This window comes from Helianthus annuus, chromosome 3 (genome assembly GCF_002127325.2).
Source record: "Helianthus annuus cultivar XRQ/B chromosome 3, HanXRQr2.0-SUNRISE, whole genome shotgun sequence".
NCBI lineage: Eukaryota > Viridiplantae > Streptophyta > Magnoliopsida > Asterales > Asteraceae > Helianthus > Helianthus annuus.
Window position 1 is genome coordinate 97,263,026 of NC_035435.2, and position 12,929 is coordinate 97,275,954.

Sequence of the window (12,929 nt, forward strand, 5' to 3'; positions counted from 1 at the left end):
AGCGTTGGGTAATGCACATGTGCATGATGTTGAAACAGTGGACATGTTGGTAATTTATGTTAATTGGTCATGAATGCAACAGTGAATACTACACCGCTAAGTAGATAAAAAATAAGTCTAAACAAGGAATGTAAACAAAAAAAAAAGTGATAATCAATTTATAAGTAGTTCAAGTATTTTTTTGGTTGTCCTTCTTTTGAACATAATATGTACCATTCTGTACCGATGTGTACAATGCTCAATGTAGGATTGTTCCAATATATAAACAAAAAATAAAATGAATAAAAAGAAGATATAAATATCATAATTAAAAAAATATATGGAATGTGTACGCACAATGTTGAAACAGTCAACGATGTATACATGGTCAACAGTTTATCGGTCAACCATGTATACATGGTCAATAGTTTATCGGTGATGATTATAGTGGGTCAACAGTTTATCAGTGATGATTATAGTGGGTCAACACTTTATCAGTGATAATTATAGGGTAATAGAGTAATAATTATAGGGTGTTAGCGTTACGATGCACATGTGCATGGGAAATGTGCTGATGGTTAACATATGATTATAGGGAGATGATTAAAGGGTATTGGCAATGTGACGTGCATGTGCACTGTAACAACCGTCAAATTTCTACTAAATTTATTATAAATAAGCGTGGTTTTATAAAAAGGATACTTTACTTCAACGCAAGTAAAAATTTAAAGTATTAAAGTGACTACATACTAGTTAACTACTAAACTAGTTTAAACATTCAAAACATGATTAGTAACTTGTTTACATCATAAACATTATCTAATCAAAGTTAAATTAACGCGGAAGCTTCAAAAGTTCGTGTTCGGTTCTTCAAAACATGCTTGATCGCCATCCGGAAAGTCCCCATCATCACCTAAAGTCAAAACCACTTAAAATGTTAGTTTTGACATTTATATAGTGCGAATAAACTTGTTCCAGCATCAAATCATTAAAAATAAAATAAAAATTCAGAATTGGTTCTGTCGCGTGTCGCGCCAGACACCATTCATTCTGTCGCGTGTCGCGACGGCTCTCGCGTGTTGCGCCGGATCTAGGTGATCTTGTTGCATGGCGCGGGGGATACCATTTTCCAGCAGGTGCAGGCTTTTGACCTGCATTTCCTGCCAGCTCCGAAATTCACCAATTTTAACTTCAAATGTCCATAACTTTTGATCCGTAGATCCGTTTTAAGTGATTCTTTTTCCTATACGTCTGTAATTTCATTACCGACGTGCCTATTACATTTATCATTCCCAAAAATTTAGATTACGGACCGAATGACTAAAATCACTATATGATTATTCAACCCACTAAATTTAGACAAATTTTTATACCGTTGAGATAGTAACCTTATGGCACTCTTACCTAACATCCGGGGCTTAATATCACCGGCATTTCATTACCATCCATATGGCTTCATGCTCTTGTGGTTGTCTTCGCCAATTACTAACCAAACACTATTTTTCTACTACTAAGCAATTGTTTGACTCGTTTTGCTCATTTACGGAAATCCTCCGCTACTAATGACTACCAAACGTTTCCTAATCTATTTTCAACTTATTCAATTATATGTGAACAACAACATTTCAACTAATACTCATCTTTATACTAAAACACAACCATAACAATTGAAATATCCAAAATTTGCATAATGTAACGAACAAGTTACATACCTTCATAATTCAGCGATATTGCTTTCTAACCATAATTACCCCTTCCCGGGCTTGCCAACCTTAGCGTATCCCTTCTAATCCATGGTTTCTGCTTTTATAACTCAATTTAACGAGTGACGTTCGAGTCACTCCGAACACTACCATTTTGACCATTATTTTAACCCATTCTTTATCTAGTGAATTACATCACTTTACTTACATCCCATTATGACAAATTTTTAAGCAATATTATCAATAACCATATCTAACCAATTATTTATTTTGACCCGTTTGGTTTGTCGAGTGAATTTCCATCACTTCTTAGACTTACCAAAGGATTACAATTTCACTATTTCGACATCATACCTATTTCAACTATTTCTTTTGACCCGTTTGGTTTGTCTAGTGAATTCCATCACTTCCTAGACTCACCAAACGCAACTATTTTCGCTATAACAACATTAAACATATCTACGACTAAGCTTATCTACATCAATGTAACGGGACGACAAGTCGCGTACCTTTAAAGTGTTCCTTTCAAGCGTATGTCTGCTTCGGCTTGTCCGCTTGAAGACCTAGTTTCCTTGCCTAAAGAGTTCAATCAACGATTTATTTAGAACTCTTATTATATCATACAACGCATAATTCACCATAATATTCAAATATGCGTTTATGTTATAAATTTAGCATTTTAGATTTCTCTTAGGCGTTTTAACGAACACCTTATGGGCATCGTTTACGGAAATCCATTTTCAAGTTCATGACTAACTATTTAGCCAAATTTAAACAATTTTTGCAAGTTCATTATATCTAGTATGCCTAATAACATCTAGATTCACTTCAAGTGATTCAATAACACTTGTTTTGCAATCAGATTCCTAGTGTTCTTATCATTCCATAAAACCCATTCTACACTTAGAAGGGTGATCATGAATTTCACAATTACAAGCATCAATTCAACAAACTAATGACTAGGGTTTACTCCTAGACATATATTCATTCCTAATTTTGTTCAAACTTTGATCATGAAAGCCTAAATTTCAATTTCATGGTTTCACCTTGAACTCATGGTGAAACTAAATAGCAAAATTAGAGATACCTTATGATCCTTTCACGAAAGTGATCACTTTTCTGAGTTTGGATTTCGATTCGGAGCCGATTTACCCTATCAATTTGGTGAAATTGCAAAGCTAGGGTTCATGAGGGAGCTTGGGTCGCCCCCTGTGTTTCTTCGACCAGACAAACACACCCACTGTGAGTTTTGTTTATTAAATTTTTATTTAATAAAAACCATTTTCAATCTTAACACTTTTGGGCCCTCTATTATTCTCAAGTTTCATTTTTGTGGTATTTTTAATCAAGTTTCACATAACTACAAGACTTGAAATTAACTAGGTTATTTATTTCCTAGTTATTTTATCTTGTTCATAACCGATATTTAATATAAATAAAATCTGTATTTTTTGGGTGTTACAAGTCTACCCCCCTTAAAAAGGTTTCGTCCCCGAAACCTTCTTTAAATAGTTCTTTGGTTTGAACCAACTAACTTAGTTTTGTTTTTAAGGCATTCCTTCTTTTAGTCAAAAGTTATCCTTTGCCTCGACGCATGCGTCTTTCACGTGTAAGTTCTCACGGACTGTAACTTGTGTCTTGTTTTTCTTATCTTGCCGCCTATTTGTCCCAATTGCTACTTGACCACTCATTAGTATGAGGTCGTCAATATGTTATTCCATACTACCCTATATTGACAAGTGTCTTATATAAATCACAACACTATTTTAACTTTGGATGATCTTATCGGCTAGACTGATCAGTCACCGTCACCTCATGCCCCGTTAATTTGGGTCTACTCTTTGCTATATCCGGACTTCCGTGAGTTTATGATCTCTTATCCCGTAACTCGCGCTACAACATGATTATATTCTGTATCACTTTTGTGACCATGATCGCATCGCATCACGTCATGTTTAAGTTTTCATAAACTTTTCATTATCAAAATCTCCTTTCTAACGTATCGTCTTACACCTACCGGTGTTAAGACCTATATCCTTTATTATTAACTATTTTCTAATTTGTCTCATAATATTCATATTTGTTAAACATCGTTTCTCACTAAAACTGAATTTTAGTTTAACGTTTATCTCTTTAACTTATGTCAATTACTCATATCCAGGAATTAACGACAAGAATTTATTCTTTTCCGTTAACATTTTACGCGGAAAATCATAACTGGTTCCCACGCTTTATATTATCGACCCGTAGGTTCCATTACTTAGCCTCGTAGGCTATTTTATTAGATCTTTGCCCTTTTTAAGGTGAGACCCTATAATTTTGTTTCTTTGTATTTGTGACCCAAGGGTCATTTTGGTCCCATAGACCTTTATATTGTTTATAACCCAAAGGTTATAGCGATCCCATAGATCATCTTCTACTCGTGTCTTTATTTAATTGTGTGTATATATATATATATATATATATATACATATGGAGTCTAGGCACCCCCTTTTTATGTTTAGAATAATTTATTTTCGCTTTTGAAACTCGTTTGACCTTGACCGTAGTCTAAGGCTACATTCATTTTCTTTCGAGTTATCTTTCCGACTCTATGACTTCTTACATCGTTTTCGCGTCGATTTATCCCACTCATTCCGTTATTTGGTTTATGCCCCTACTTTCTTTCAACCCGTCACTCGGGTTCTTTATCATAATGTTTTTAACACTCCTGTTTTACTGGTTTGCATTTTCCTTTCTATACTCTTTTACGACTTATCACATAGGTTCGTTAATATTTCACGCTTCCATTATTCGGTTTGCGCTTACTTGGACTATCGAGTATTATACTTTATTCAGCCCATCCTACATTGAAATAGTCAAACGTAACTATCAAAATTTCTGTTTTTGCGAAATTTTATCATCTTTTAGTTATAACTCTTAATCCGAGTCTTTTGACTTTCTTTCTTTCTCTTTTTTTTTCTGCGTTCATGTCTCTTGGTTTACGCATATATCTGAAATCCTACCCATCTATCGGGTATTTTACCAAGGTCATTATAACAGCAACCATTCCGGCATGCATTAAGACTCCATTTTAATTTATTTGGTAGTATTAGCGAAATCCGTCGCCTTTATTTCACCAAGTCCTTTATTCTTTCATTCGTCTTGTTTGACTTGTTCGTGTGAACTTCATCACTTATGACAGTCAAACTTTATCCTTATGCCTTGACATTCTCAACTGTCGGTTTATATTTTTGTTTATTTTAATTCGTATCATTTTATTATTCCATGTCGTAGTAGGGAATTTACCCACAATGTTTCTACATGTTTTATTTGGTTTGGCCAAGTCTATACCCTTGCCTTCGCCATTTACTACTATTGCAAATTTCCGGGTTCGGGTGTAATTACACTCCTTTCCAATACAACATTTGTTCACTTCATTAGGTTCCCGGGTTCGAGTGTACACGCACTCCTTCCCATTATAACACATATCCTTCATTGCATTCCCGGGTTCGAGTGCACACGCGCTCCTTCCCATTGCTATATATATATATATATATATATATATATATATATATATATAGAGAAAGTATAATGTACAAAATGGCTTAACCTACATTAACATACGCGACAGAATTTATAACGTGCGTAATTATTTTTTTCACTATTATAACGTGCGTGATTATCACCTCCATGCGTGATTATCACCTCCCATGCGTGATTATCACCCAAAAACTGCTCCCATGCGTTATTAGGGCTCCCATGCGTGATTATTGCCCAGATCTGATGGTTGAGCGCGTCGCGTACGTGAAGTATGATAAGGCTTTTTGTATGTTAACCTTCCTCTATATATATATATATATAGGGGAAGGTTTAAGTGAGAACGCTAAATATTGAGAGAACAAATGAAAAAACCGCGAGAACTTGGTCAAAAACAATTCAAATTCAAATTTTTTTCTACACTTATCATTATTATTCGAATACAATGTTAGAAATTTAATTTACATATTTAAACTTACGTGAATTCGTAAATAAAGAAAATTCACACATGTGTAAATTTGCCATTTACACATGTGTAAATCTGTTATATTTACACATGTGTAAAAAATCTAAAAAGAGTGATTTTGAAAGGAGAAATAGATTATTTGATGTTGTAAATTCTTTTTTTGATGGTGTATCATAATTACAATGAGGTTTGTATTAAAAAAATGGTTTTGATTGGTTTTTTCATTCGTTCTCACGGTTCTCGCAATATTTAGCGTTCTCAAGATATATATATAGGGGAGGGTTATCTTGAGAACGCTAAATATTGCGAGAACTGTGAGAACGAATGAAAAAAACCAATCAAAACCAATTTTTTTTAATACAAACCTTATTAAACACTATAAAAAAGCAACTAAACTATGCATATATGTGTTGTAATATTAGCTTTGGGAGTTTTTCAAAAAAAAAATGGAAATTTTCATTTTTAACCCTAATGTTTTAATGTTTGACAATTTAATTATAAACTTCTAATCTTTTTCTTTTTTAACCCTAAAGTTTTAATCTTTGACAATTTATCCTAAAGTTTTATTCTTTAATAATTTAAGTTTAAAATTTTTAATCTTTGTTTCCTTTTTAACCCTAAAGTTTTAATATTTGACAATTTAAGTTTAAACTTTTAATATATGGTAATTTAACCTCTTTGATTAATTTGATTTTTTACTTCTAATTCAAAAGTTTTCATCTTTTGCGATTTAACCACTTTGATTTTTTTACTTATGTGTTGTAATCTTGACTTTGGAGGTTTTTCAAAAAAAAAAAATTGTTATGCATATGGTTGTTGTGACCTTGGCTTTAAGGGGTTTTTAAAAAAGAAAATTTTGATTTTTTTACTTTTCACCCAAAAGTGTTTCATAAATTACTTTTAACTCAAAACTATTTGTTTTTTTTTTACTTTTAACACAAAACTTTTTATCTTTTGCAATCTATCTTCACAATTTTTTTTACTTTCAACTTTGTTCCTTTATAGTTTTCATTTTCCGCAAATTTTTCGCTTTATGCTTCGTTCAAAATTTTGTGACTTAACACATCGCAATGTGCGTCTTTGGTTTAGCGTTTTTACGTTTCATTCTAAATTTTGCGAGTTAACACGACGCAACGTGCGTGTGTGGGTGAACGTTTTTACATCGTCTATTTTTTTCCCGTTTGACAGGTTCAACATAACGTGTGCGTCCTAAATCGACTTAGTTATAACTAAAGAATCCCCGCCGCATTGCGGCGGGTCGTAATTCTAGTTGTAATTAAGATACAACATTAAAACAAGAATTTATAACATCAAATAATTCATTTCTCCTTTCAAAATCACTCTTTTTAGATTTTTTACACATGTGTAAATATAACAGATTTACACATGTGTAAATGGCAAACTTACACATGTGTAAATTTTCTTTATTTACGAATTCACTTAAATTTAAACGTGTAAATTAAATTTCTAACATTGTATTCGAATAATAATGATAAGTGTAGAAAAAAAAAATTGAATTTGAATTGTTTTTGAACAAGTTCTCATGATTTTTTCATTTGTTCTCACGGTTCTCACAATATTTAGCGTTCTCATTTAAACCCTCCCCTATATATATATATATATATATATATATAGGACAAAGATCCGTTAGGAACCACCTTTTATTGCGAGAACCGCGAGAACCAATGTGAACACAACCAAAAATGCCTAAAAATAGCTAAAAAACACACAATTTTTTTTTATATTTTTATAAGAAAATCGCTACTTTTAACATAAAAAATATTAAAAAAAAATTAGATTTTTTTATATTTTTTTAGGTTTTTTGGGGGTTTAGTTTTTAACATTTTAGTTTTTTTTTTGGGGGGGGGGTAGGTTTTTTTTAGGTTTTTTGGGGGTTTTAGTTTTTAGCATTTAGCTTTGGGGGGTGGGGGGTTTAGGTTTTTTTTTTTGGGGGAGGGGAGGGTGGGGGTTAGGTTTTTTAGCTATTTTAGGTTGTGTTCACATTGGTTCTCGCAATAAAGGTGGTTCTCGTATGAACCTTACCATATATATATATATATATATATATATATATATATATATATATATATATATATATATATATATATATATATATATATATAGGGTAAGGATAGTGTAAAAAGGGCCTAAAGTGTGAGAAGTGTATTATAACACTATATATAATACTATATAACACCATATAAACACCGTATAACAATATGTAACACCATATAATACCATATAACACTATGTAACACTATATAATATTATATAACAAATATAACACTATACATCTATCATAGACATGCTATCAGACAACCTATAGTGTTATATTTGTTATATAATGATATATAGTGTTACATAGTGTTATATGGTATTATATGGTGTTACATATTGTTATACGGTGTTTATATGGTGTTATATAGTATTACATATACTGTTATAATACACTTCTCACACTTTGAGCACTTTTTACAGGATCCTCTACCTATATATATATATATATATATATATATATATATATATAGGTAAAGGGTACTGTACAAATTCCCGTATCGTACATTACGTACGCTATAATCTCAGCCGTCAGATCATCTTCCCGCAATGAAAATCGCATGTGGTTTTTTTTTTTTTGTAATAATTTCGCATGTGATAAATTTGATGAAATAGCAGGTGTTTTTTTGTAACAATTTCGCATGTGTTAATTCAATTTCGCATGTGATAATTTTGATGAAATAGAAGGTTGTTTTTTTGTAACAATTTCGCATGTGTTAATTCAATTTCGCATGTGATAGTTTTGATGAAATAGCAGGGTTTTTTTTGTAACAATTTCGCATGTGGTAATTCAATTTCGCATGTGATAATTTTGATGAAATAGCATGTTGGTTTTTGTAACAATTTCGCATGTGGTAATTTTTAAGAAATCGCATGTTAAAAAACCAACATGCGAAATTGTTACAAAAAAACAACATGCGATTTTCAATGCGGGAAGATGATCTGATGGCTGAGATTGTAGCGTACGTAATGTACGATAAGCGCATTTGTACGTTAACCAGCCCCTATATATATATATATATATTTATATATATATATATAGGGCAATGATAAATCGAAAACCCACTCCAGTTGACTAAACCCTGAAAACCCATTAATCACCATTGATCAAACTAAATGAATGGGTGAGATTAAGTTTGGGCCATGTCTTTCTTTATTTCCACTTTTCTGTATTATTTAATACATTGATTGTACATTAAAGGGCAATATAGGAAACATAATTTCATCTCTTTCAAGAAAGACAAAAGTCTCTATATGCACAGAACTTCAGTTGTCTTCTTCATTTCAAAACTTCAAAAACATCAAAACAAATTCTCTCTCTTCCAAAAATTTTCATCAAACATTCTTCATCTATACCCAAATCAGCGGAGATGTTCAACTATACCCAGAATCACCGGCCAAAAAATCGCTTAAAGATCTTCAAAATCGTCGTAGAATATCAACGAACGTCGGAGATATTCAAGAATCACCGGAGAATTTCAACGGTCACCGCCGGAAAAAAATCAGGCTAAAAACGAGAGGATTCCAGGTGCGTCGCTTCTTTGTTGACTAAAATTATCAGCTTTGTTTTAGCTATTCAGAATTAGAGAGTTTCAGATGATGATGACGATGACGGTGGAGTTTGTTGAAAATTTGTTTTAGATCTGCTTTTAAAGGAATTCGAGCAGTTAGGGAGGCCGCCGGAGTGTGTGGGGGTGGTTTAAGATGGTGGCGGTCAGATGGAGATGGTAATGGTGGTCGGGTGGGGCTGTTGCAAGGTGGTTGTCGGGTGGGGCTGGTGCAACATGCTGGTAGTGGTGGTTGGCGGAGGTGGTGTCGGGTGGGGCTGGTGCACTTGTATATATTTTCAACATTTGTGAGATACGAGTCAACATTTTGTTTCTGTCTTCAAAGATTTAGGAATAGGTAGAGTTTTGGAAGAACCCAATCGACTTTTAACACATATATAACATTATTTCACTGTCTTCAAAGATTTAGGAATAGGTAGAGTTTTTTTTATTAAGTGCATGAATTTGTATAAACACACCTCTCTTTCGTAATAAATATATACTTATGTAAATGCAGGGATGAAACATGGTGGTTTTTACAGAGAGAGATGCAGGGATGGGATGGTGGTGATGAGTCAACTTGTGCAGATTTATTTTTGTATTGATTTATATATTTATATGAAGAAGATTATTTGTTTTCAGTTCGAATGATGTTAGGATCTGATGTTTATATAACAAATAAATGTAACTAGCAAAACATATATGAATATAGGATTTGTTACATTGCTAAAACCCACTTACGTTGTGTTACATAAAAACCTTTATAAAAAAATAGGAAGTGTAATATACAAATATTTGAACATTTTTTAAAAAAAGAAACACAAAAAAACACCGAGTAGTTTTTTTTTAATGTTACAAATTTTAGGTTACATAATATATATGTCCAAAAAATGTAAGATACACATTTTCAATATTTTTTTAAAAGAAAACTAGTAAGTGTTTTTTTTCATTTTTTTCATAAATAGGGAATGTAACATAAATGTACACGAACCTATTTATGTTATGACTTATATGTCCAAAAAAATGTAACATACAAATTTTCAATATTTTTTTAAAAGAAAACTAGTAAGTGTTTTTTTTTTTTTCCATAAATAGGGAATGTAACATAAATGTACACGAACCTATTTAGACTGCGGGGTATGGTGGGGCTTGGGTTGGGCGTGGGCTGGGGCGGGTGCTGACACGTGGGTTGGGATGGACCACATGGTTGGGGTTTGGGGGTACATGTGCCAAAATACAAAATACATACGTATAAATAGATGTATGAAATTGCAATACATGTTGTTTTGGATAAGATAAGCTTGTTTTAATGGAGCATGAGATAAGTATGTTATTGGTATTTAAAAAGAAACGTTGGAATCTCTCACTTACAATGATGCCTTTGCTTTGGGTGAATTATTTTTCTATATACTAATTTTCTTAATTAATATACAACGTTGTCATGAAAAAAAAAGATATTCAAGCAAACATCAACAAAAGCACATGATCAAACACACATAGAGTAAAAATGTACAAAATCTCAGTGAAAAAAAAATGTAACAAGGATACAGCAAAAATGTACAAAAATCTGAGGCAAAAATAAAATGTAACATGGTAAAAACAAAACCAAAAAATCCATAACATATAAAATTCTCAGATTCAACACATCAAAAGTCTACATGAAAATGTAACATGTTTTTTTTCTTCGATTGTTACATTTCTAACACCCGGTTACACAGTGTTACGTAAAAAATGCCTAGATCTTGGAGTTTCATAACTAAGACGCATAAAATTGTTATGAGAATTGTTACATCAAAAATATAACATGCATATAAAAATATAACTTTATTAACAAGAATCCAACAACACCAGATCCACAAAACACAACAAAAATGCCTGGTTCGAACAAAAATGTGTAATTTCACCGGATCTTGCCTGGTTCGAACAAAAAACTTCAGCCTTCTCTTTGATATCTGATTCATCATCTTCTTCATTTACGATTTTCTTCAAAATCAAACCAAAGATGATCCGTCTTCATGGGGGTTTGAAAAGAAACATGATGGATCCAGATCTAGATGACGGGTTCAGATCTAGATCTTGACAGGTTTAAAAAGAAACATGATGGATCCAGATCTAGATCTAGATGATGGTCCAGATCTAGATCTAGATGGCGTCCACATGGATCTGTTCGAATCAGCCATGTTAAATGCAAAATCTCTTCAATGGTGAGTAAGGATTCTCTCTTTAACACATTCTCTATGGTGTGAATAAATTAAATGAAAAAACTGATGATATGGGCAATGAGATATGATATTAGAAGGTTGTGAGAGTAAGAAGTGAGAGAAGAAGAGAAGTCTACAAAGTACAAAAGCATTAAATAAAAAGCATGACAAGAATGAAGGGTTTGAAACTAGGAGAAAGTCTGCGTGTGCAGACATCACCAACCCCATCAATACATGTCAAAAACTCAACATAGAAAATTACTATCATGCCCTTTGTTCTTTCAAATAACAATTTAAACGTGGATCAATCCTAGCCACATATTAGAGTTTTCAGGGTTTAGTCAACTGGATTGAGTTTTCTCATTATAATTAGCCTATATATATATATATATATATATATATATATATATATATATATATATAGGGGGTGGTTCAAATGAAAACCACTTTTATTCCGAAAACTCGAAAACTAACTAAAAAAACCCTAAAAAACACACAAATTTTTTTTTTCAATTTTTTTTTATAAAAATCGCTAGTTTTTATATATAAAAAAACTTTTTAAAAAAAAATTGTAGTACACATGTGTAATAATACACATGTGTAGTACACATACACATGTGCAGTATTACACATATGCACTACACAATTTTTTTTTTTTGAATTTTTTTTTTGTTTATATAAAAAAACCTGCAAAATTTGGTTTGCAAAAAAAAAAAATTTGTATGTTTTTTTGGCTTTTTTTAATTAGTTTTCGAGTTTTCACAATAACTAGTGGTTTTCATTTGAACCTTCCCCAATATATATATATATATATATATATATATATATATATATATATATATATATATATCGAGATTACTTTTACTTCGGTTTCACATGTTCACCATTTATTTGTTTATATATAATTATATATTTTTAACATAATACACTCATTTCACCTACCATATATGTCCTATGCAACTATTATTCATCATGTGAATTTTTTTTTTACATTCCACTTGTCTTATCGTAATTTAGAACGTGTACCTGATTGATACTCGCCCTGATGTATTCCGTTGTCTCAAGTCATAACTTGATTTAAGCTCTTTCCTAGCATGTTCTTTGTCATGCTTCCGAACCTTCCTCCATTTAGATTATTTATCTCCCGTCATCTTCAGATGCGGTCATCATATCATTCGAACATTTCCAATTTATTATTAATCTTGCTATTCGATGTTGCCCGTATTGTTATACGAGGCATTCAAATATATTTGTTTCATAAGTACCTATTTATAATCAATCTATGGTTAGGATTTATACTACCTAATCATCTTTTATCGACACTAGACATCTCGAATCTGTAATGTTTATGTCAATATTAAACATTTCATTTTATAACATATGCATCAGTCGCTTTGGTTTAGCCAAGTTTACCACTTGCTTAAACCATTCATGTTTAGTGCACTTTCCGGGTTTGTGT

At 32.0% G+C, this 12,929-nt stretch overlaps 1 long non-coding RNA gene across 1 annotated transcript; it reads left to right on the plus strand.

Moving 5' to 3' along the window:
• Positions 1-9,171: 9,171 nt before the first annotated feature.
• On the plus strand, positions 9,172-9,913 carry LOC110927785. Its single transcript, XR_002585898.2, has 2 exons — positions 9,172-9,250; positions 9,787-9,913. It is a non-coding gene; the product is annotated as an uncharacterized LOC110927785 (long non-coding RNA).
• The last annotated feature ends 3,016 nt before the right edge of the window (positions 9,914-12,929 follow it).